Source organism: Caretta caretta, chromosome 28 (genome assembly GCF_965140235.1).
Source record: "Caretta caretta isolate rCarCar2 chromosome 28, rCarCar1.hap1, whole genome shotgun sequence".
NCBI classification, from domain to species: domain Eukaryota; kingdom Metazoa; phylum Chordata; order Testudines; family Cheloniidae; genus Caretta; species Caretta caretta.
This window is the reverse complement of record NC_134233.1, coordinates 6,000,812-6,024,089: the sequence shown is the minus strand read 5'-3', so window position 1 is coordinate 6,024,089 and position 23,278 is coordinate 6,000,812. Positions and strand designations below refer to the sequence as shown.

The 23,278-nt window shown below is 46.8% G+C and overlaps 3 long non-coding RNA genes across 3 annotated transcripts; all 3 read right to left on the bottom strand.

Annotated features, from left to right (window-relative positions):
• Positions 1 to 3,069: 3,069 nt before the first annotated feature.
• On the bottom strand, positions 3,070 to 8,891 carry LOC142070382 (uncharacterized). Its single transcript, XR_012666342.1, has 3 exons — positions 8,732 to 8,891; positions 8,098 to 8,291; positions 3,070 to 3,189 (listed from the first exon to the last, which is right to left on the bottom strand). It is a non-coding gene; the product is annotated as an uncharacterized LOC142070382 (long non-coding RNA).
• A 5,052-nt stretch (positions 8,892 to 13,943) lies between these two features.
• LOC142070357 (uncharacterized) lies at positions 13,944 to 18,705 on the bottom strand. Its single transcript, XR_012666311.1, has 3 exons — positions 18,614 to 18,705; positions 17,632 to 17,736; positions 13,944 to 13,992 (listed from the first exon to the last, which is right to left on the bottom strand). It is a non-coding gene; the product is annotated as an uncharacterized LOC142070357 (long non-coding RNA).
• A 231-nt stretch (positions 18,706 to 18,936) lies between these two features.
• LOC142070342 (uncharacterized) lies at positions 18,937 to 20,106 on the bottom strand. The gene is made up of 3 exons (XR_012666300.1): positions 20,021 to 20,106; positions 19,524 to 19,603; positions 18,937 to 19,035 (listed from the first exon to the last, which is right to left on the bottom strand). It is a non-coding gene; the product is annotated as an uncharacterized LOC142070342 (long non-coding RNA).
• Between the last annotated feature and the right edge of the window lie 3,172 nt (positions 20,107 to 23,278).

The following is a 23,278-nucleotide window of genomic DNA, read 5'->3' as shown; positions in this document are numbered from 1 at the left end:
TCTTTTAGAAAAACGTTCAATCTTGATTTTAAAATTGCTAGTGACAGAGAATCCACTCCAACCCTTGGTAAATTGTTCCAATGGTTAATTAAAATTACCATTAAAAATCAATGCCTTATTACCAGTCTGAATTAGTCTAGTTTCATTTTCCCCCATTGAATCTTCTTATACCTTTGTTTGCTAATGGGAAGAACCCATTCTCAAAATGTGTTCCCCATGTGAGTAGTTCTAGACTGTCCTCAAGTCACTCCTTAACCTTCTCTTTGTAAGGCTAAATAGATTGAGCTCCTTGAGTCTATCACTAGAGGTATCTTTTCCAATCCTTTGAGAATTCTTGTGACTCTTCTCCGAATCTTCTCTAATTTATCAGCATCCTTCTTGAATTGTGGAGACCTGATCTGGACACAGCATTCCAGCAGTGCTCACATGAGCGTCATATTCAGAGGGAAAAGAACTTCTTTACTCTTATTCAAGATTCCTCTCTTTATGCCTCTAAGGATCATTTCAGCCCTTTTGGCCACAACTTCGCATTGGGACACCTTATGTTCAACTGATTCTCTGCCATGACTCAAGTGGTTTTCAGCATCATTGCTTCTTGGGATACAGTCTCTCATCCTGTAAGTAAGGCCTGCATTTTTTATTCCTAGATGGAGACATTTACACATGGTCATATTAAAGTGCACAGATTGTTTGCTTATGCCCAGCTTAGCAAAGGATCTAGCTTGCCCTGTATTGACTGCAAAGAGGTTACTCGGGTATGTGAGAGAGCAGAATTTGGCCTAGTGCATTGGGTGCAGCCTCTGTAAACTCCGAAGAACTATTTCCCTTGGTTTCTCTAGTTATGCTGCATTCTAGTCAGTATTCTCTCTTACCTTCTCAGGTGCCCCATAGACTAAATTTCCCAGGCCTCTTACAGCCATCTGCCGGACAATGCTGTTCCTATCATGTGACCTTTCTTCCAAGATGCGTAAGACTGGCTTAAGGAACTTCTTCTCCCTGAGCATGGGATCACTCATTAGCTGAAAGGAAATCAACCTGTCCATTAGCCCCAATAGGATCATTAAGATTGGGAATAGAATTTGAGCAGACATGTCATACGCTAAAAACAAGGAGTCCTCCTACAGCCCCAGTCTTGAGGATATAGACAAATATGGCTACCCCTCTGATACTTGGCACATAATTCACTGTAACTTTAGCATTCCACACAAATGAGAAAGGTCTACAAAACATGGAGCTTTCCTTTTGGGCACTAGAATAGGGATCCACTCACCTCTTGAGAGCCTCTTAGTGGCTGGGTATGGTATCACAGTCCTTTTCTCACCCCTGGTGCACCCTGCCAGCCGTCCCCAGTGAGTCTTCTGTGGCTCAGGCCTCTGGCTGAGTCCCAAAGTCCAAAGGAACCCCTTCTGGGGTAGTCCAGAACAATCCCATTGCCCTCACTTGGGTCTCCAGCCCCAACTCTGGGTCCTTTACATTCTGCCCTTTGTTCAAGCTCTCCATTAGCATTGTCCCCTCCATGGGGCTTATGCCACTGTTGGTGGTAGGGGAACCTGGGCCTGCCCCTAACTCTGGGTTCCAAACCATGGATCCTATAAACAGGAGCTAGGCACTGCTTGATTTCAGTTCATTGTCGCTTCTTCCTACCGGCCACTTTTCGCTTCACCCTCACCTCAGGGTTAAAGTTCTTCGGGACTCTCTTCCTGAAAACCCAGCTTAAGTAAAGGCTGCCAGAATGAAACTCTGGCTGTCCCCTGAATTTCTGTGGCCAGAGAGCAGCGCCCTTTCTTGCCCCTCCAGTTCCTGCCAGGAACTGACCTGCTAAGGCCCTTCAGCTCCTTTTAGCCGAGCCTCATGGGCTCGGATTGGCTGCTTTCATGAAGCCTCTCTAGGCAGACCCAGACTGGGGGCTCTTTTCCTGGGGCAGGGTGTAGTAGGACCACGGGGCCTCTTGTAAGGAGCCTCAAAGCTCAGGTACAGCCCATCACAGGCACAGAGAGGTTGTTTTTCTTAGAAGCGGATGAGCCCCGAAGATAGTTGCTTAGCATAAGTGGGAAATATGATGCAGATGTTGGAGGAAGGTTGTGGAAAGGGAGGATGCTGCGGCAGGTATCACACTAGCCTAGGACTTAGGAGACCCAGGTTCCATTTCCTGCTCCCTCAAAGACTTCCTGTGTGACCTTGGGCAAGTCACTTAGCCCTTCTGTGCATCAGTTCCCTGCCTGTAAAATAGGAAACATAGTCCTTCCCTACCTCGCAGGAGTGTGGTGGGGATACAGACATTAAAGAGTTTGGAGGTACTCAGATACTAGAGTAATGAGAACCTAAGATAGACATTAATGTAGTTGTAGGTTGCTTGGTTGGTAGTATTAGGACACTAGGTTCATTCAGAAGATCTGCTGAGCGAAACCAAAATCAGGAGCTGTTGGTTAGGATCAGCACTAGGACTTGGCAGAAGAGGTCCAGTCATCCAAACTCTGTCCGTATCTCTCTCAGCCAGCACCTGTGGTTGTGTAGCTAGTATAGGCAATGACGGCAATAAAAACCACAGAGAGAGAAGGACTCAGAAAGGTATCGTGAAGTTCCTGGTGAGGTTTCCATATAAAGGAGGACCTATTCTACAGTCTAAAATGACAATTACTCCTATGAACAGAACTGTACAACTCCCGAAAGAAAGGCAGACAACAGTCTAATGGTGAAACTACTCTTCAGAGCCCTGTGTCTTACCTGGGCAAGGAAAGCTGTGCTGGAGACTCGGTGGTTTTCTGTGAGGGAATTCACCCAGGGGAGGAGGCTCTGTGTGATCTCAGGTGTTATGAGTCCAGATCTTAGCAGAAGACTGGAAGACAAAAGAAACCACTCATGGGCTAGATTGCACACTTCAAAAAAACTCAGCTGCTCTGAGCAGACAGCTCTGATATCTAGGAGTGGGAGCTGTGTGTTTCCACCCAGGACACCCCCCCCCCCACAAAGCTATAAACGGGAGGTTCCCTCTCAGCCACTCTATTGGCTACTGATTCCCAAGGATAAAATGATGCCTCCTAGATCTCTTACCTCACCAGCAGACACACTCCCTCATGGTGAGTCTTGGGGTTTTCCAGAAGAATCCAAGTTCTCTGCTTCCTGAGCGCTCTCACCAGTCTCTCATTCCCACCCTTGAAAAGCACAGACTCGAATGCTTTGATAGAAAGCCTGGGGAAAGAGAGGCACAGAACTGCAGCAATCAGGAGGAAGGTGCAGCTTGAACAGAGAGTCAGGAAGCCCCGGCTACTTCTCAGGTCTGCTGTTCAATCGGCAGTTCATCCATTGGCAATGTCCTGGACACCAGTGTCCCTGGAAGGACTTGATGCTGGGAGGTAAGTTTCAGTCTCATACATCTCATAGGACTAGTTTTGCTAGGGACAAAATTTTGCAGTCCTTTTTCTCTTTCTGCAAGGACTATGGGCACTAGCAGAGTAAAGTGATGTGGAAAAGGTACATGATCAGGACCCAGAAACAGGGGGCATCGAGTGTGGTGATCACTAATGGACATTCTGGGGTCATATCTCCAGATATGAGGTGACAGAGTGCTGAGGGTTTGCACTTGAGTCAGCACTCTGGTCACTATTCCTACTAATTCCGTTCCTCACAGAAGGCCTAATTGGAGAGAGGTGTACCTGATTACAAGGTCAGATTGGGGCTAGTGAGTCAAGGAACCAATCATTCCATTAACAGGGAAACTGTGTAAAAGGACATGGGCAGGAGCCCTTTGAGGGGAACAGACAGAGAAAGAAACTTGGGTGACCAGATGTCCTGATATTTGGGGCTTTATCTTATACAGGTGCCTTTTCCCTCCCCCCCACCCCACAGCCCTACCCCCGTCCTGATTTTTCACACTTGCTGTCTGGTCACCCTAAGAGAAACAGAAAGACAAAAAGCTAGGAGAGCCTGACAAAGTGAGGTCTCTGAGTGGAAACACCTTACCCCCCACCCGACTTTTGGAGAAGAGTTTAGAAAGTTGAGATACAATATAAAGGTGCTATGTATTGGTAGGGGGATTAAATAGACTATATGTTGGTGCTTAGAAGGAAAAAAGTCTCAACATGGTCTGTGTTTGTGGAAGCTGTGGGGGTGCAACACCCCTCTCTGTCACAGCTGGGGGCTCATCAGGGATTTCCCTGTTATCTATGCAAATGGAGAGCCTGATGGAGAAGCCGGTGTAGAGGTTTGGCAGTCCGGTGATGGAGGGAACACTGAAACAAGTGATGAAGCAGCAAAGAGAAGTGTGGAACAGGGGTTCTCAACCTTTCTGTTTCTGAGCCTCCCCCCACTCTCAACATGCTAGAAATACTCCATGGCCCAGTTCCAGGCCTCTGCCCTGCCAGGCATCAGAGTTTGGGGCTCCTGGCTCCGGATTTTAACCCCACAGGATGCAGGGACTCGGGGCTTTAGTGCAGGTGCTGGGCCTCAGGGCTCCAGCCCGGCTGGGCTGAAAGCTTCAGCTTTCTGCCCTGAGCCCCAGCTAGTCTAAAGCCAACCTTGCTTGGCAGACCCGCTAAAACCGGCCCGGCTGAGAACTTCTGGTGTAGAACAGTGGTCTCCAAACGTTTTGGCTCACGCACCCCCAGGGTGACCTGCCGCAGACGCGCCACCGATGGGAGACCTGCTGCAGGCGGGCCGCCAAAGGGGAGCACCAGCCTTGGACATGCAGAGCTGCCGCCGAAGGAAAAAAAACAGCAGAGTGCTGTCCGGCGGCGCTACTAATGCCACGCTCCCCCCGGGATCATCCCGCGCACCCCAGTTTGGAGACCAGTGGTGAAGAAAACCCGACAGACCTTCCAACAATCCCACCAGGCAGAAAAACAGCCTTTCCTTGCCTGGTAGGTTTAACAGCAAAAGAGCCGTCAGGAATTTATACGGGAGCAAGCCCAGGTCTGGCAACAACTCCTCCAAAGTTTGGTGAGTCCCGTGACAGGAAATGGAAACCAGGAACAGGAGATCAGACTGTAAAATGGGACCTGCGAACAATCCCGATGTGTTTTTGGTTACTCTTCAAGGAGCAGCAGTGAGACCTCCTAGGGACAGAAAAATGTGGGCCCTTCAACTGACACCCTATTTAACCAGGGAAGCACATACAGGGCTTTTAGTGATGAGCAGGCAAGAGATTATGACATGATTAAGGCAGCCATGCTGGACGAGGTGGGGCCTGTCCACAGAAAAGTACTGCCAGAAATGTAGAGTTGAAAGATGGATTGAGGGATTATGCCTCTGTGCATTTGGACAGGAATTAAAAGATTGGGCCACTCATTGGTAAGGCCAGATACTCAGACTGTGGGGGAGATCATGGACTGCATGATTCTGGAAGTTTCTTCAGAGTCTCCCTGAGCATATCCGAAGATGGGTTCTGTGGCGCCAGCCAGTTCATCTGGACCCCACAGTTAAAGTGAGAGGAATTTACAGAGGCGGACATTCCCAGAGTGAGTCAGTGGTTTAAGGGACTAGATCTGAGAAGGACCAGAGTGCCTACAGCTGGGAAGGGCAGCAAGAAGAAGAGGGAGGAGCCTCAAGGAACTGTAGTGGGAGCTTGGCCTACAGTGTGCTTCCGACATGGACGTGAAGGACATCTAAAAAGAGACTGTCCTAAAATGGACTGTGGGTTTGCCCAGTTTTGTGGTTGGGACAAGACTCCCAGGCAGGAAAGAAAAAAGAAAGTACCTACCGTATCGGTCTGGGTAGGGAGGAGCCACCAAAGGGACTAATGGACACAGCTTCATCCTGTTTGCTAATCAGGCAGGAGTTAGTGAAACCCCACTGGATACTTCCCAGAGGTAGGATCAAAACTGAATACCAGGTCCATGGGGACAAGAAATTCTGCCCAGTGTCCATGGGGACGATAAATTCTGCCCAATTTTAAGGACCCTGAATATTAAGGGGAAGTTTAGGCAGAAACATGTAGCGGTAGTGGATGGATTGCCCCACTGCCTTCTACTGGGCATGGACTGGAATCCCTTTCTAACAGGGACACCAAGGCAGGTATGGAGGCCCAGGAGGGTGGAAATAAAACCTGAAGGGCCAGGTAAAGAGGAAATATATGTAAAGGGTCTGGAGAAACCTAGACACGAAAGTATAGACAAGAGGGAGGAGAAAGAAAACAAAGGTCAAGCGTAAAGGTGACTTAAGATCATCCGTTGGGGTCAAACAGTCATCAGAGCCCTTACCACCAGGATCTCAGGAGCAGGCATCCCTAGAACACTTTGGAGGGACTCGGAGCAGTCTGTGTCCATGGAAGAGGCCGGGGCACAGCCTACCACCCCGTCACATATAGGTACCTAAAATGGGCCTGCACATGGGCCAACAGCATGAGCAGAATATATACTCGTGTCTGCAGCGCCAGCAATCACATAGCTAGGTACCCATCCATCTGAACAAATTCAAGTTTTGTGGACAAAACTGAGGCACCCATCTTGAAAACCTGACCCACTGTGGCCACTACCTAAGATCAGCCTTACTGGGCCAGTCCAATGGTCCATCTAGTCCAGTACACTCTCTTCCAACAGTGGTCAATGCCAGCTTCTTCAGCAGGAATGAACAGAACAGGGCAATCATGAAATGATCCAATCCCTGTTGTCCAGTCTCAGTTTCTGGCGGTCAGAAGCCTAGGGACACCCAGAGCTTGGGGTTGCATCCCTGACCATCTTGCCTAATAGCCATTGATGGACCTGTTCTCCATGAACTTATCTAATTCTTTTTTTTAAAAAAGCCCAGTTATACTTTTGGCCTTCACAACATCCCTTGGCAATGAGTTCCACAGGTTGACCGTGTGTTGTGTGAAGTAGTATTTCCTTATGTTTATTTGATACCTGCTGCCCATCCATGAACAGAGCTGAGATCCTGGTTTCCTAGGAAAATTCAGAGACATTATAAAACCATGAAGTCTGTAATTTGAGCACCTTGTTGGCACGAAATAAAGAAACACAACAAGAAGAGAAACTAATCATGTTGTGAGATTGGTGGGAAATGTACATTAATGTGCTACCAGAGCTGAAGTCAACTGAGGACTCAGGAATCTTAGTGTTAACTGGCGAGGGGCACAGAGTGGGTGCCGAGGGGCCTGGTACGTACATTCTAGTTCACTAAAAGATTGCCCCATGAGTCTCAAATAAAAGCCCATGTCACCAATATCATTGTGTAAAGAGTCATGGATATGCACTGAAAATTACATTCTTAGGATCTGTGTCTTGGGACTAGTCACCAGGAAAGGTGACAAAATGGTTTTCTTTCAGGCAAGAAATGTTTATCCATCTGTTTGTTTACATGTGAACCCTACATGCTTAATGTACATTCAGTTGAGAAGGACTGTGAGAACTTTAAAGAAAGAAAAGTAGCAGGAAGTAGACAGGGGGTGGGGACCCAATTTTGGGGTACACATCAAAGGTTTGCTCTAGTCTATTTGGGGGACATCTTTCACTTAGGAAGTAGATGGACCGCGAGTTTGCTTCATGAAAGAGGGGTCGCGATCAGGCTTGGTTGAGAACTTTGGGTGAGAAACATCTTTAGACAGGAGGTTAACCTGTTGGTTAAGTTTAGTTTCTAGGAGCAGGTTATGATTTCATTTGAAATGTAACCATTTTTTGCTTGCATTCTTACTGACGGTCACTGGAATCTCTGTTCTTTGATAATCTCCCTTCTTGTTTTCACTAGAAATATATCTAAGTGCTGTGTGTTTTGCAGTACAGAGTCTAAGTATCGAGTACAGAGTGTAAAGTAGAAGTAATAAACGGGTGTGTCCTGTTCCATTGGGAACAGCAGGCCTGACAATTCTGTGGGAGTTCAGTGGATAAAGGGCTGGACACCATACGGAATGGTCAGAGGACTCGGGGGTGGGTGTGTGCCTGTCATTAACCTGTACAAAGAGACTGAGGTCTGAGGAGGCCTGGGTGGCAGGGTTCGTTTTGCCAGAGCCTGGTTGTTTCAGGGAACTGACCCACAGCAGGCACAGACAAGACTTCCTCACTCAAAGGGCACGTGGTGGTAAGGTGCCTCGTAACCCTGGGAACTCCTCGGGAGCGTCACACAACTCTACTGGAATTCTCTTGGTTTCTCTCCCTTCCTTCTAATTACCGGCAAGGGTTGCCCTCAGTAAGTTGTAGCCCTTTTCGGATTTCTCTCGGGCTGCTTCTCGTTGGCAAAGGCAGCTTTTGTCCGAGGGTTTGGCTGACCTGCTGCAGGAGAAGAGGAAACAACTCTGGGAGCAGTTCCCGCACAGCTTTGCTCGACTGCAGGGCTGACACCACCTCAAAGATGGCACATGTTGCCTGAAAGGAGAGCATGGTAAAAAAGGAGATCTCTTCCCAACACCATCACACCCTCTCTCCCCGTCTGATATCTGCTGTATGAAATTCTCCCTTCTGCCAGTAACTTGAATGACAGCGAGCAACTTGCTTAACTCGTGGCTCACTTTCCCACATCTGTACAAATGTGTATGACCTCCCAAGGCATGCTGTGAGTCCAAAGGAAGATTTGCAAAGAAACCTGCTCCAAAGACTTTCTAATGGCCAGATAGTATTAAGTAAATCAGTAACGTATCTAAAACTGCCGTATTTGTTCCACAGGCAGCAGAGCTGGACTCAGGGAAACAGTCCATCAGAGGAGAAGTGCCCACACAGCAATATTATACCACACTTCCAGCTTTCCATCAGCAGGATTATCGCAGGGCACAGGAAAGCCTGAAAGACGTGTCTGCCATCTAACTTACTAAGAGAGGTTCAGCAGCTGCCAAATGCCTGTCCATTTCGGTCTCTGAGGTGATGCTGCCTTCTGTTCTTGTTGGAGTCTTTATCTTCTCTATTAGGGCTCGTAGGACTTGAGTGGCAAGCAAGGGGTCTCCCCCCAGAGATCTCCACTGCTCAGCGGTGTCACTGCAGTTTAACAGAAGTTACAGGTGAGCCCTGGACACTTTTGTGGCTCACCCTGAATGTGTCATATTTTAGCAAAGACCAAATGTTCTCCTTGCCTATGATGAGAGAGTTAGGAGTCCTGTCCTCCTTTAATGCTCCTCATGTTTAAATATTGAGTTTCCAGTTACAGAACTAAGTTAAGTGACCTCGTCCTCCTGCAGCCTAACCATTAATACTAGACTTCAGAAGGACAGGACACAGAGCGCCAACCTCACTTCCTGTTTTCTCCACTTCCCAGTCAATATGGAATCATGAGCATGTGGCTCCCAAAGATCTAGGGTTTGGAAGGCAAGTGGATGAAAGAAAAGCCAGATTCCTACTAGATGGACATACAACTATGAGAACGAATGTTCATGGCCATCCTAGGTCCCCTTCACAAATGGCGTCCCTACCCTCTGTTTGCCAGAAGCTGGGACTGGGCAACAGGGGATGGATCACTTGACAATGACCTGTTGTGTTCATTTCCTCTGGGGCATGTGGCACTGGTCACGGTCGCAAGACAGACTACTGGGCTAGATGGCCTTTTGGTCTGACCCAGTATGGCTGTTCTTATGGTCTTAGATTCCAGCACTGATAACTGATACCTCAGTTAGGGATCTTGAAATGAAATGATGGATCTGCTTCCAGTCCACTTTTAAGTACCAAGGATGGCACTCTGCTCTAGCAGCCACACCCTCACTGATACCAAGCAGAGGTCTGATGATAATATTGGCCCTAGTTTTTGCAATCAGCCAGGGATTTGCACCTGAAGCTGTCATGCTACCAGGAAACCAACAGCCACTGCTCATTTCCAGAGTGAGCTCAATTCAGGCGTCTAGAGAGGTAGATGTTTCCAACAATACACTCCAGTTATACCAGTAAAGATAGATCTTTAGGATGTCAAAGCAGCTATCCATGAATGGAAACAGAATGACACTTAATTTCTCTCCGCACCCCACCTTAACATGTTCTTGGACCTTCCTGCAGAAAGAGCCAGGCTATTAATCCTTAGGAATGATCCCAAACTGTCTGCTGCTTAAATGAAGCCCTACATCTCCTAGTAAAGCTGTGGGATCCATGTTTTACCAAGATGAATGCAAGAGGTAGCGTTATATACCTGTCCATCGGCAGACGTTTGCTGAGGAGGCTGGAGATCACTGCCTCTTGGTGATGGTGAGCTAGAATGGACACTGCCTCCACCAGGAACTGCCTCAAGCTGCCCTCCTGGATAGTAGGCATGTGGCGATGTAGTATAGCCAGGATATCTGGCACCTGGAAGGAACAAAACCAGAAAGAAATGTCCCTTTTTCTTTCTCTCCATTCACTCTAAAGAATCAAAACCTTTAATTAGCCATTTGCTGCTTTTTTAGAAATGCCTCACTTCAAGAAACAAATGTTCAAATACGTCTGCGTAACTTGAGCCCACACAAAGTGCCCACACACGGCTGTAAAAATTAACACTGACACACACATAGACATACCAGGTAATTTAATGTATGCACAAAAGGCAGCTTTGCTTGTCCGATTTTACAGGTGTGATTTAAGCAGCCAAATCTGACCATTTGCCTCGAAGAATGCAGAGCTCATCAACAACCACAAGCACAAAATATGCAAGTGCTTTAAAGACAGTGTGTAAATGCCTGGGACTCTGAACAGGTGACTACCTCTCATATTCATTCCTAGCCCTTCACATCTTCAAAACACTGTGCAAACATGGCAGTTCTGCTGCGAGGGTTCCCTGTCCTGAGGCCTTTCACCAGCCTTGTTAGAAGATTTGTGGAGTGCTCCTTTCATCAAGCCCTGATGTACTGGGCTCCAGAATAAGGCATATAAATAGTGGATCCCAAAGACACTAGAGTTTTCTCCCTCCTTCCTTCTCTTCTTAAAGGGTACGTCTACACAGCAGAAAAATCCCACAGCAGTGAGTTTCAGAGCTCAGGTCAACCTGGGCCTGTGGGGCTTGCACGATGGGGCTAAAAGTGGAGCTGTTCCTGCTCGGGCTGGAGGCCAGGCTCAGAAACCTGGCAAGAGGCTGGCAATAGCCCAGTGCTCTTTTTAATCCATGTAGCCCTTAGCCATCGGCCTCCTAAGACCTGGAGGCCTCCAAGTGCCAGTCATTCTGTCTTCTTGTATTTTCCCCAGAGTCTGTTTTCTCAAGCCTTTCTTGGCTGAATACTGTGGCAACAAGCTAGACCAATAAAGAACCAACCATCTTCCTTTTCCCTTGGATTATCTCGGTCTACTGCTCTTGATTCTGCCATTGCCTATCTTAGGGTAGGAACAGAGATGGAATCGACTCTATGTCCGAGGGGGAGAAACAGCAAGATTTTTCTTCCTTACACATGAGGGCAAAGATCAAAAAGCCTAGAGTTTAGGCAGAAAAGCTCTCCAGTTCCCAGTTTTACCTTGTCCAGCATGGCATCTCCACACTCCTTCAGGATGATCTTCATCCATAGTCCAGCTGCCGTGGCACAGGTGGGGCTAGCAGACAGCAGACCACCCAATGTGGCCGCAATAAAGTCTGTGGCCTGTTCGGAGGGAAAGTACTCACTAACAACCTGGGAACAAATCAAAAACAGGAGAGACCGCAATGATGTTTGGCTCCAGCACTTTTAAAAATGGAAAGAAAGATATACCGGCATCAGCAAATGGTGAATTAGCCTCCTGTCTAGCTCGCCATTTGGGATTACAATTCTCTCTCTAGTCTATAGACTACATTTTTGTATTCTACACTAATGATATCAGGTTAGAGGCAAAGACTCTGCTGCATAGTTAGCACAACATTGTACTGGATAGGCAGGAGGTAAGTTTCCCTTTGTAGTCTCTTACATACACTGTATCTTTTTACAGCATATAGAAGTCAGTCAAGAGAGGCATGCACACAAATATCGGCGAAGGCAAACCCACAAGGTGACGGAATGAATCCTGGGTGGTTTCTCAGCTTGATGTTCCACTAACACAGTTTTTCTCCTGGGTGGCTGGATGGCAGGGCCGGCTCCAGGCACCCGCCGAGGAAGCTCGTGCTTGGGGCGGCAGATTGCAAGGGGCGGTGTTCCGGCCAATCTTAGGGCGGCATGGGGGCTCTTTTATTTCATTATTTTTTGTGCTTCACTGCTCTGGATCAGTGAGAAAGCAAGAGCCGGCCCTGCTGGATAGGTACATGCGTGTGCATCCGCGTGCGCATTTTCATGGGCGTGCAACGTTCTGTGGAATCTGGTTTTTACGTGGCATTCAGAGCACACATCTATGAAAAGCATCTTGCTGGTTACTAGCAGCCAACGCCCCGCTCCCACAGCTCCCTCCGAGTACGGAAAGGCATCATGAAAGAGCAAATGTCAAATGAACGGTGCCCGGTCACTCGCACATCCGCACAAGCTTTTTGAGTCAGTTACCCTGGCCATTTTGGAAGATGCCTGAAACAGAGCCTCGGGGTCTGGAGATGTTAGTCCTTCACGGAGACATCTCAGCTCCTCCTCTGCTGAGCCCAGGTTTATGGACTGGCCTGGAGTGGAGAAAAGGAGAAAAAGTACTGTAACGATTAAGGAAACTGAACCCCTACTGCATGGATCTTCATATGGGAGGATCCATGTGCTATGTTGTCATCAGCATAGTGTAAAATCTTGGCCCCACTGAAGTCAATGGCAAAACTCCTGTTGACTGGAATGGAGTCGGGATTACACCCTAAAATGTCTGTACGTTAACAGTAGTGGTATGTTATTGTGAATGATCCAGGATTGAACAAGCACTGTATTCAGCTTGGAGCAGCTTTGTGTGTGTGTCTGGTTTCAGTAGTCTCTCTGCTCTCACTATTTACATCTAAGCTCCTGTTCAAGTACAACTCATGGAGGTAGATCAGAGGTTCCAGTTTAGAGGTGAATCCCTCCACCAAACTCTCCTTGTAAAAGAGACGGGGATAGACAAAAAACTTTGGCAAGAAACCCAGGCTCATCATCAGTCACTTCTAAACAATGCTGGGATTACTATGTTGTACATTCAAAGGTTGGAGTCCCTTATTCTGTTTCTGAATCACTAACACTGTTTTTAGGACTGATTAAGAATCATTGGAAATAGGATGACCAGGGGTCCCGATTTTATAGGGACAGTCCCCATTTTGGGGTCTTTTTCTTCGATAGACTCCTCTTACCCCCCACCCCCTGTCCCGAGGTTTCACATTTGCTGTCTGGTCACCCTCATTGGAAATGGCCTTAAACGATAACCAAGCTCTATCCCTTAACATCTAACCATTAGGTGAAAAGAATATCCTACTCTTTCACAAAGGGGAAAAATGGCCTCTACTTACTCCAGTCGCTCGGAATGCTCATGGCAGAGGGCTGCTGGAAGAACTGTTTGTTTACAGAATTATTCCAGGAAACCCCTCCAGTCCAGCCAGTGGCAGGGTAAAGAGAATGAAAATGTTTAGTACCAAGGGCTTGTCTCCATGGAGATATTCAAGAAAGCTAATCCCCATTCATTTTCAAAATGCATTAGTTATACTCCATTCAACACCTATGGGGACACACTGATTTAGAATTAAAGTGGCCTTCATTCAGGTTAGTTTCATTCATGGAATTCACTGCAATTAATAAGGCCCATTTTAATTCAGAATCAGAGCATCCACACATGTGTTTAATGCCATTTACCTCATGCACTTGAAATGTACACCTTTAGTTCATTTGGATTAACTTTCCTTACTGTCCCTGTGTAGACAAGCCCTAAGGAATTTAGCCCTTATCTACCTGTATGCGGACCATTTATTAGTTGTACAGTTCCCAAAAGTGTGCTAGGCTCTTTACACATGAGAATCTTCTCTTCTAATGAGGTATTTACAAGATGCCCACCATTCTGTTATCTAAGCAACAACAGACAGGACAGAAAGAACTAGATAGGCAGACAAATGGACATTACAACAGTGAAAGAAGGTGAAGAATTCCTTATACCTGCTAATGGTCTCCTCACCTTGTATACAGAGAAGGCAGCTGATACAGTCAACCACCCACTGACGGGACGTGGCCAGCGAATCACAGCTGTATGGTGCTATTAGTCCAATCAGAGATCCAAAGTGATCAAAAGTTCCCTGAGTCTAATGAAAAAAGAACAAAGAACGAAGAATGAATGGTCTCCAGTTGGACTAGACTTCACTTGCCATCCTTATTGTTCAGACCAGTCAGCTCTGTGTTTTTTGGGGAACCAGGGCACAGTATCTAGCCTGTCTGACTCATGAAAGACACCACCCGCCCCTACCAGTCTCTGTTTGAACCAAAACCCATCAGAGAAAAGGCTTGCAGAGAACAATGAAGGGTGTTGGGAGACACACCTACACCCCTCCTGAGAAGGGTGACAAGATTAAGACATCTCCATTTGCATACAGAATGAAGAACAGAGACAACTCCCCTAGCCTCATCTGCATGAAAGATGGGATAGGAATTAGCATGAAGAATGAGGAACAGAGAACCGCACTGAACTCTGGGACCAGAAAAGCAGGGACGCATTGCATCATGCGAATCCCTGCTCCAGATGCTAATGAACCTATGCCTGCACACACCTAGCTCAGCAATTATCAGACCAATTCTAGTAATAAATCTTAATTATCCTAAAATACTGAAGCAGCCTAGTTGCCTTGTGAGCTCCCCGGAAAAAACCACCACCCATAGCCAAGAGTGATCAGCTCCTATTGTCTAGCCTAAAGAAAACCCTTGAAAACCCATTAGTTTACCCATAAACAAATCTAGTGTTCTCCCTTGAACCATTGTATTTTCTCTACAAAACCCCCTACCTATGCCCAAGTAAGGGTTCTGATGTATAGACCCAAACTCTGCATCAGTTCCACTGGGATTCCATCTCCTGACTGATTGTGCTGGGGGCTCTGCCTGTCTCCAGCACTCAGGACCCGGAGCTACCACCATTACCTGGGAACCCCACCCAGTTCAAGCCTCATGGAGTGGATGAGATTCCCCCCCCCTCGCCCCTCCGTTTTCTTTTCTTCCTCAGGTATTAACCTTTCAAATGTAACCATTATGTTTGTTTAGCCCTCCTTGTGTAGTTATCACTATTATTCAATAAATAACTTTTATGGTTCAGCTGGTTGCTTCTCTCTCCCTCTCTCTCTCTCTCTCTCGCTCTCCAAATTTCACTCTGTATTTTCCGCTTCCCCCATTTACTCTGCAGCAACCCTTCTTTTACCTAAGCTAAAGTGCCCAAAAATACTGTGGGGTTTGCTCATGAAGTGGGTTACTACCAGTACAATTGTAATGTGGAAGTGGGATAGGGATGTGTTAAACTTGGGGCACATCAGAGGGGAGCAGCTGAAAGTGCTGCTTAACCCAGCCCATTGAGTACAGGGACATATGAGAGGATCAGCTGGAGAGGGCTGGTTGACCTGGTCCGCTCAGACTTGCTCTGCTAGTGTGAGCGTACGTGCGTGCGTGTTCATCTAGTTCTAGGGCTGGAGGAACCCAGCCCTGGGGAACCGAGGTCCTGCAGGGTAGCTCCATTGGGAGGGCACTTGCAGAAGGAAGGAGTAGAGCTCCATATGAACACACAAGTGACATAAGCAGCACATTAATAGAATTACAGATCCCCCCCTCCCCCCAAGAAGAGTAACCCTAATCAATGAGCCTACCCCAAAGTAACAGGCACATCTGGTAACATGGTGCCCCTGATTCCTGTTCTGTACTGGGTAATGCACATTGGAAAACATAATCCCAATTGTACATAGAAATGGATGGGGTCTAAATTAGCTGTTATCACTCAAGAAAGAGACCTCAGAGTCATTGTGTATAGTTCTCTGAAAGCATCCGCTCAACATGCAGTCAAAAAAGCTAACAACATGTTAGGAACCCTTAGGAAAGGGATCGATAAGAAGACAGCAAATATCATTATGCCACGATAGGAATCTACAGGACCCCCACACCTTGAATACTGCGTGCAGTTTTGGTCATCTCATCTCAAAAAAGATGTGTTAGAATGGGAAGAAATACGGAGAAGAGCAACAAAAATTAGGCCTATGGGATAACTTCTCACCCAAGGGAGATTAAAAAAAGAGCGACGTTTCAGCTTGGAAAAGAGACGACTCAGAGGGAATATGCTAGAGGTCTAAAAAATCATGACTGGTGTAGAGAAAGTCAATAAGGAAGTGTTATTTAGCCCTTCACCTAACACAAGACCAAGGGGTCCCCCAATGAAATTAATAGGCAGCAGGTTGAAAACAAACCAAAGGAAGCATATCTCCACACAATGCAGTCAGAAGACAGGATACTGGGCCAGATGAACCATTCTTTTGCGGGAGGCAGGTTAGCCATTCTTATGTTTTATGTTCTTAGCTGGTTAAATAGAAATTTTCCTTTACCACCCTGGGAGCATAAGAACCAAGAATGCATTTGTGACACTGGCAGACCAGGCAACCTGTGTATGACCCATAATAACTTAACAAGAGGCACTTCCACTGTATCAAGACAGTTCGCTTGCACGTGAATTTCAAAGAGATGGATTAGACTAGCAATCCTCAACTCATTCAAAAATGAACAATAGATGCTAAGTCTATTTGTCTTTGTTGATCTATACGCGGTTAGAAGTTTCACAATGTAACCAAATTAGCTTGTCGATGCTCATTCCCTTTCAGGTCTTCATTATGTGTGCAAGGTGTTCAGTTAACCTTAAAATCAAAGATGCAAGATACTGCAGGAAACTAATAATTTCTACATTGTCTTCAGCTTAACTCTCTGTGTTATAATGGAAGAACGGCTAATCACCTTATGCGAATGAGTAACTAGTTTACTGTGTATGCACAGGAAATAGAAGATTAGCTTCAAAGCAAAGTACAGGAGGCGATCTGCATTGCCTAGTCTTTCTCGGGGGAAGGTCCTGCTGGAACCATTTTTGTGAGGTAGGCTTGTCAGCCTGCTAGAATAGCTAGAAAAGAGAAGGCTCGGGCCTCATCCTGTCATCTCTAGTCTGCTGAAACTTTGAACAGGGAAAGTGTAAGCCATAGGACAGAGAGCTTCCAAATCATCATTTGAAAGAACCTGGAAAATGCATGGAAAAACTAACAGTCTTTACATCTAAGCTGCCTTTGGATTCTGATCTGTTGGGATGATTCCAGAGAGACTTGTACAAGCCAGCAGTTTATTCCATCACTGTTGTGATCCTGAACTATGAACATTGACAGTCACTTGTATGGATATTGATCTTTTAACCATTTGTAACTCTCTTCTTTCTTTTAAGAAGAAATCTTCAATTTCGTTATTAAGGATTGGCTGGCAGCATGCTATTTGGGAAAGACCTGAGATTCACCTTGACCTGGGGATAAGCATCTGGTCCTTTATGATGGGTGAACCTCACATATGGTGAATGAGGTTTTCAGTAACCCCTCACTATATTAGACTGGGCTGTTTAGATGGGAGCCTAGGTCTGGAATGCCAAAAGGGGACCGTGTTTGGCATTTTGTTAACTAGGGTGGAAGCTCTTTTGCTGTTGACTTGGTGCATGTAATTCTAGAATAAGCCATCAGTTTGGGGGATCGTCTGCCCTCTACTTCTTGCAGTCTGCCCGGAGTGTGGTCACAGCATTGTTGTGTAAACCTCTCTCTTATGGAAGCAGAGGGATCTTAGTCACTTTGAGATCCCAGCTGCTGCCCTGGAAGCTTTTTTCATGCATTTGCATTGAGTGTCAGATCGGATATAAGCAGGGAAGTCAGCTGAAGGAAGAGGAAGGCTATACTCACTGTGCTATGAACTGTCTCTTGATAGGCAGTCAGCAGCTGGATGGTGGCCTGCAAGGCCCTTTCTCTCTCCCACTCCTTCTCTGAATGGAGCCATGTCTCTAGTAGCTGTTGGCAGAGCAGGGGAATGGACAGAGTTAGTACCAGAAAATCCCTCCCAAAAGTTCCTCTTAAACAGGTTTAATTGTTACTAAAATCCCTCTCCAAAGCACCCGACCTCCATGGAGTGAAGGAATTACATGTCTAATGGAAGTGCCAGGGACCAGATTCACCTCTGAGTGATTGAAGACAAAGGAGTTACATGAGAGATGAACCTGGGCCTGTGTTCGTGATGTCTTCTGTAGACTGTCTGATGGGAGCTGTCTACCACATTGCATGCTGTTTGATGTCTGCTGCTGTGTTCTGTTTCCTGGGCAACTTCTCCCACATTGAGTGGCCAAATGACAGAGAGGAGCGTTTCTTTTTATTAATTTGAAAAAGAGCAGAGAAGTCCCCCCCGAAGCCCAGCTCCTTTTAGAACTTCATTTTTATACTGAAGGTGCATCAAACTCCCCACCCCTCAGCTCTTCAAGATATTCTGTTCATGTCTGAGGAACAGGAAGTCTCCTCTGGATGAGTTTCCATACACAGGGCTTAACTCAATATGAATGAATTCCTCTTTGAAGAAGTGATCAGTTTCAACTGGTTCTCTTGGATTTGGCTACTGCAGTGGTGATTTTCTTGCCGGTCCAAGTAGCGTCAACTACATTGTAAGAAGTTGGTCCCAATCCAGCCCTGGCATAAAATGGCATAGCTTCTGTGGATTTCAGCGGGGCACATGCCTGCTTATCCCAGGAAGAATTTGGTGCTTTTTCCCCCGACAATTCACTCCATTGTGGAAAATTCCTCCACAACTGAAGCTTGACCCCCTAAATCTCTGACTCTTCCCTGCAGTAACACAACAAACAAACAAACAATCTTCACCATGGTTCAATGGTCTACTCACTTGAAACATTTCCTGGAACCAGTGTGCGGTTGGTTCTTCCTCCAGCAAAGTCTTCATTAGCTTGCCAAGGGCTTCCAAGGACTCTATGTACAGTGACTGAAACCAGAAGAGAAGGAGTGAGGCTCAGCAGAGATAATTTGTGGGGGGGGGGGGAGGGGACGACTGGGGGCTGGGGAAAGCTAACCATAACCTTGCCAGGGAGGCCATGTGTGACTGCCATCACCCAGTGCCTGCTGGGCAGAAATACAGTGGATGGTGCCTGAGGAGAATTGTTGTCACGTACCTGTATAGGCAGAACATCCTTTGCTGTCTCACCTTCCTCTTTCATCATCTTCTCCAGGGGAGGGAGGGGAAACAAACTTTTGAAACACTGATGAAGGAGCTCACGGTTTTCCTTCAAGGTCAAAGATGGTTTGAGTTTGCTGGCAGAAGAAAGAGAGAGAGAGAAAAGTCATGCATTAGACTCAGTACCACCTCCAAGTAAAAGAAATGGGTCCAATGACTGGAGATTCTCTCAATCTAAAACCCCAAATGCAAACAACCCTTCACTTTGCAGCTGAGCACCTCTTTGCACCTCTATTAAGTATTGGCTCATTGAGAAGTAAAGCTAAAGCTTCAAGTCCCCTTTTTAGAGAAACCCACTAGCTTCCTTCCCCCTGCCAGCAAGCCAGACACCTCCCTCCCCATCTGAACTCTCCTGCATTGGACTGCATGCCCCACAACCTCCAAGTTTGTGTCTTTCAAGCACAAACCTCCAAATGGACACATTCAAACCCTCAAGAACTAAAGTTCTGCAGGTGAGCAGCATGTGAGCCAAACCCGGCAGGCATCAAACTGCTCCCAACCTGGCACTCATGAACTAACAAAGACGACGTCACAGTGCCAGGAAATATGGCAGAAAATAGCCTACCTCAGATGTCTAATGGCAAGAATTGCCTTGTAGCGAACTGGAGATGCCAGGGAATCCAGTGGTTCCTTTTTAATGAAGTCCTGAAATGCACGAATAGGGAAATTAAAAAAATGGGAAATGGATTTGAAAGGCAGAGAGGCTGTCCTCTCACACCCTGAAACAGGGCCATATGCCAGACCTGTAATAAACAGACACCGTGCTCGGCAGGCTCTCTGCCTCAGAAATGGACCGTAGGGCCATCTGCAGGCTATACGGAGGACAGAAAGATAACTCCCCAGACACAAGCCATTCCTGCCACTTACAGCCCACAATAGGTCGGCATCCCTGCCAAGCTCAGAGTGGACCCAGCAGCATCTGGGTGCCGTGCAGGTAGCTCATGAGACTGCAGTGGTACAGTCACAGCCAATGGATAAAACAACATCTACCTGGAAACCCAGTCTGATGACATTACAACAAACTCCTTTGTACTTCAGTCCTCAAAGCTCCTCATCACTCACCAGCATGTAGCCAAGGAGCTCCAGTTTGTAAGAGAATTCGTACTCCTGGGAGTCTCTGGTCTCCAAAATGGCACAGCTAATCTCCGTGACAACCTGGATGAGGGTTAATTTTAGGTGCATGTCCTACATAATCCAGAAGGAGAAACAAGAGGATGTGGATGAGAAACGGAGAGAAGAACCAGAGTCCAGAAGATAAAGATCAGGAATTAAATCTAGCCACAGGAGAGGAGAGAGGTGTCCACAGACCCCAGAAGGCAGAGAACCCTGGATCTGCACCCACCTCAGAAGAAGAGAAAACCCAGGTTCATGAAAGAAATCCAGGGCCACTTACACCAGAGCAGCCAGGACTCCTGCTTGATGCAGCAAGGAAATCAAGCTCTGTGCAATTTAAACAAGCAACTTGTGGATAGAAAAGGCAAGAGCCGAGGGCAGATTATTTAGAATTTACCTTGTTTGTAAGAGCGATGCCCAGCACCTGAAAAACAAAATGCAAAACAGCTATTAGCAATGTCTATAGTCCCACATAACACACATCCTCAAAATGGCCTGGCTGGTGAATATGGAGCAGAGAGAAATCATGATTGTTAAATCTTCCAAAAGGCAGGAAACGTATCCAGAGGGGGTGTTTTGCAGAGGTCAAGATCAGGGGCCATCCTATGGAATATTTGCATTTGTGAACTTCTGGAAGATATCCGTTTGGTTCAACTGTGATCAACTTTTTTGACAAAGGCTAAATGAGATTCTCACTTAGACAGGGCAGAACTGAATGGCAAAGTGACGTGGCGAGGTTGCACTGAGAGGAGAGTCAGTACCAGCAGTCAGACACCTAGGGAACAGAAATAACGAGCACACAGACAAACAAGACGACAGAGAAGAGGGAAGGGAAGTAGTGAGTCCAAGAAACAGAGTGACAGCAAAGAAACTAAATACAAGTTAGCACCATTCTCTCTTGGCTAGCAAAAGATAGAGCTAGATACACATACATATTAGGGGAGTTAGAGTGTTATTCTGAATAGCCTGAGTGTGACTCCATGTGAATTACTGTGTAGCTGTGCTCGACAGAATTTCAGAAGACTATAGAAAAACTAGAGAAAACACAAAGAAGAGCAACAAAAGTGATACAACATGTGACAGCTCACGCTCCATCCATTACAGTTTTAAATTTCAGTTATGTGACAAATTATTGCTCAAAGGAGAGTTTTAGAAAATACAAGCCCTCTCTCTATAAACTCAGAGGCAATGCAATAATTTCAGGGTAATGCCCCTCACAGTTGTCATGCCAAGGCTCTTACCTGACAACTGGTTCTGTAATGGTGAATGATGTTCCTTGTGATGTCTGCCTCTACTCGGGAGAGAAGCTGCTCTTTTGGAGCATGGACAGCCACGTTGCTGTATGTCAGCATCAGGGTGCGGCGAGTCTTGCCTCTTGTCCCATGGTGGTAATCCTAGACAGTAGGAAACATCACTAGAGACAAGTTCTTCTGATTCATTTGGCCTTGGAATGAATCAAACATTGGTGGAGCCGGGCCCCCGAGCCTTGAATACTGCTGGAGCCCGGGCACCATGAGCCCATAGAACTCGCCGCCCCATCGCCATCATTCCCACTGGGTAACTCTGACCCAGAGAGCCGAAAAGGCTGAACCGACAGCAGTGGAGTACACGGGAGCTTAGTCATTGACACTGGTGGGTACAAGATCAGGCGCTAAATGTCTTGCCTAAGGCTGCACAGTGAGTAAATGACAGAGCCAGCAATGGGAGCCCAGAGGCCTAGTCTCCTGCTCTATCCTCTAGATCAGTGGTGTTCAACCAGGGGGACTTCTGTACCACTGAGGGTCTGCAGGGGTCTTCCAGGGGGTATATCAACTCATCTAGATATTTGCCTAGTTTTGCAGCAGACGACAAAGAAAGCACTTGCAAAGTTACTAACTCAAATTTCATACAATGGCTTCTTTAGACTACTCTATATACTGCCCGCTGAAATGCAGGTACAATATTTAGATTCCAGTTGATGTATTTTCTAATTCTAGGGCAAAAATGGGAAAATAAGCAGTCTTTTTTTCAGGAATAATGTGCTAGGACCCTTTTATAATTTTATGCCTGATTTTGTAAGCAAGTAGTTTTTAAGTGAGGTGAAATTTGGGGGACACAAGACAAATCAGACTCCTGAAAGGGGGACACTAATCTGGAAAGGTTGAGAACCACTGCTCTAAATCAGAGGTTCCCTAATTGTCATCCGTAGACCACTGGTGGTCTACCTAAAGCGGGTTGGTAAGCCACATGTTGCTTGCAACACCTCCTCATTTCCAGCTACTAACCTGGGATAAAAAACAGTTAAAAATACCTTCAATGCTTTTCCATGCAAGCAACTGATGTAGTTCCCACACATTGTGCATGGGAGGGGCGCTCAAGCCATGAGACATCAGACGATAAAAATCATTTGAGAGAACCCCAGCTCCACATTGTGCTCCTGTCTGCTTAACGGCAGGCATCACGTGGAACGCATACACTGGGGGACAATGCTAGCTGACCGGAGCCGACACTACTGCGGGGCTGCTGCCCCTGCTTTAGAGGGAGAGGAAGTTTGAGAGAACCCCCTGGCTCCTTTACCTTCAGGTGGCTGACGAACCCAGAAATCTTAACCTGGCTCATTGCAGCCCCAAACTCCTGAAGTGCCTTCAAGGTGAGGTCCAAGTGGCTCGCAGCACAGACTGCGAGGATGGAGACGACTCCCTGTCACCCAAGAGAAATACAGGTTAGGATCGAACCAGGTGTCTGATAGAGCCCACGAGTCCATTCCTTTCACCCAAAGTGGTGTAAAGTGCCAATCGGGCCTGAGACACATGGGGAGCGGGCGCTGAGTGAAATAGCAATCAAGAGGCTAGGAAGCAAAATGGCATCTGTCCCAGGCCAACTCAGAGCTGAGCCCCACAGGGAGCATTCAGGGATTACTTGGTAAAATGGGGAGAGGGACAGAGGCCTCACCTGTCTCTCAGGGGCTTCCATATAATCTGCTGTCGTCAGAAGTGTATGAATCTGTGATTTAACATGGACCAGGTCCTGACAAGCTGCTAAGGACGTTCCTAGCGCCTTATACAGGACACTCTGAAAGAAAGAGACCAGCCCTGGGATATCAGGAACACAACGTGCCTGTCAGTACAGACCCAGCTCAGCAACACTCAGGAAGGAACAAGACAGCCAAGTCCAAGCACCCATGCTGCAGAAACATCCCATCGTCTAGCCCAGCCAGAGAACCAACAA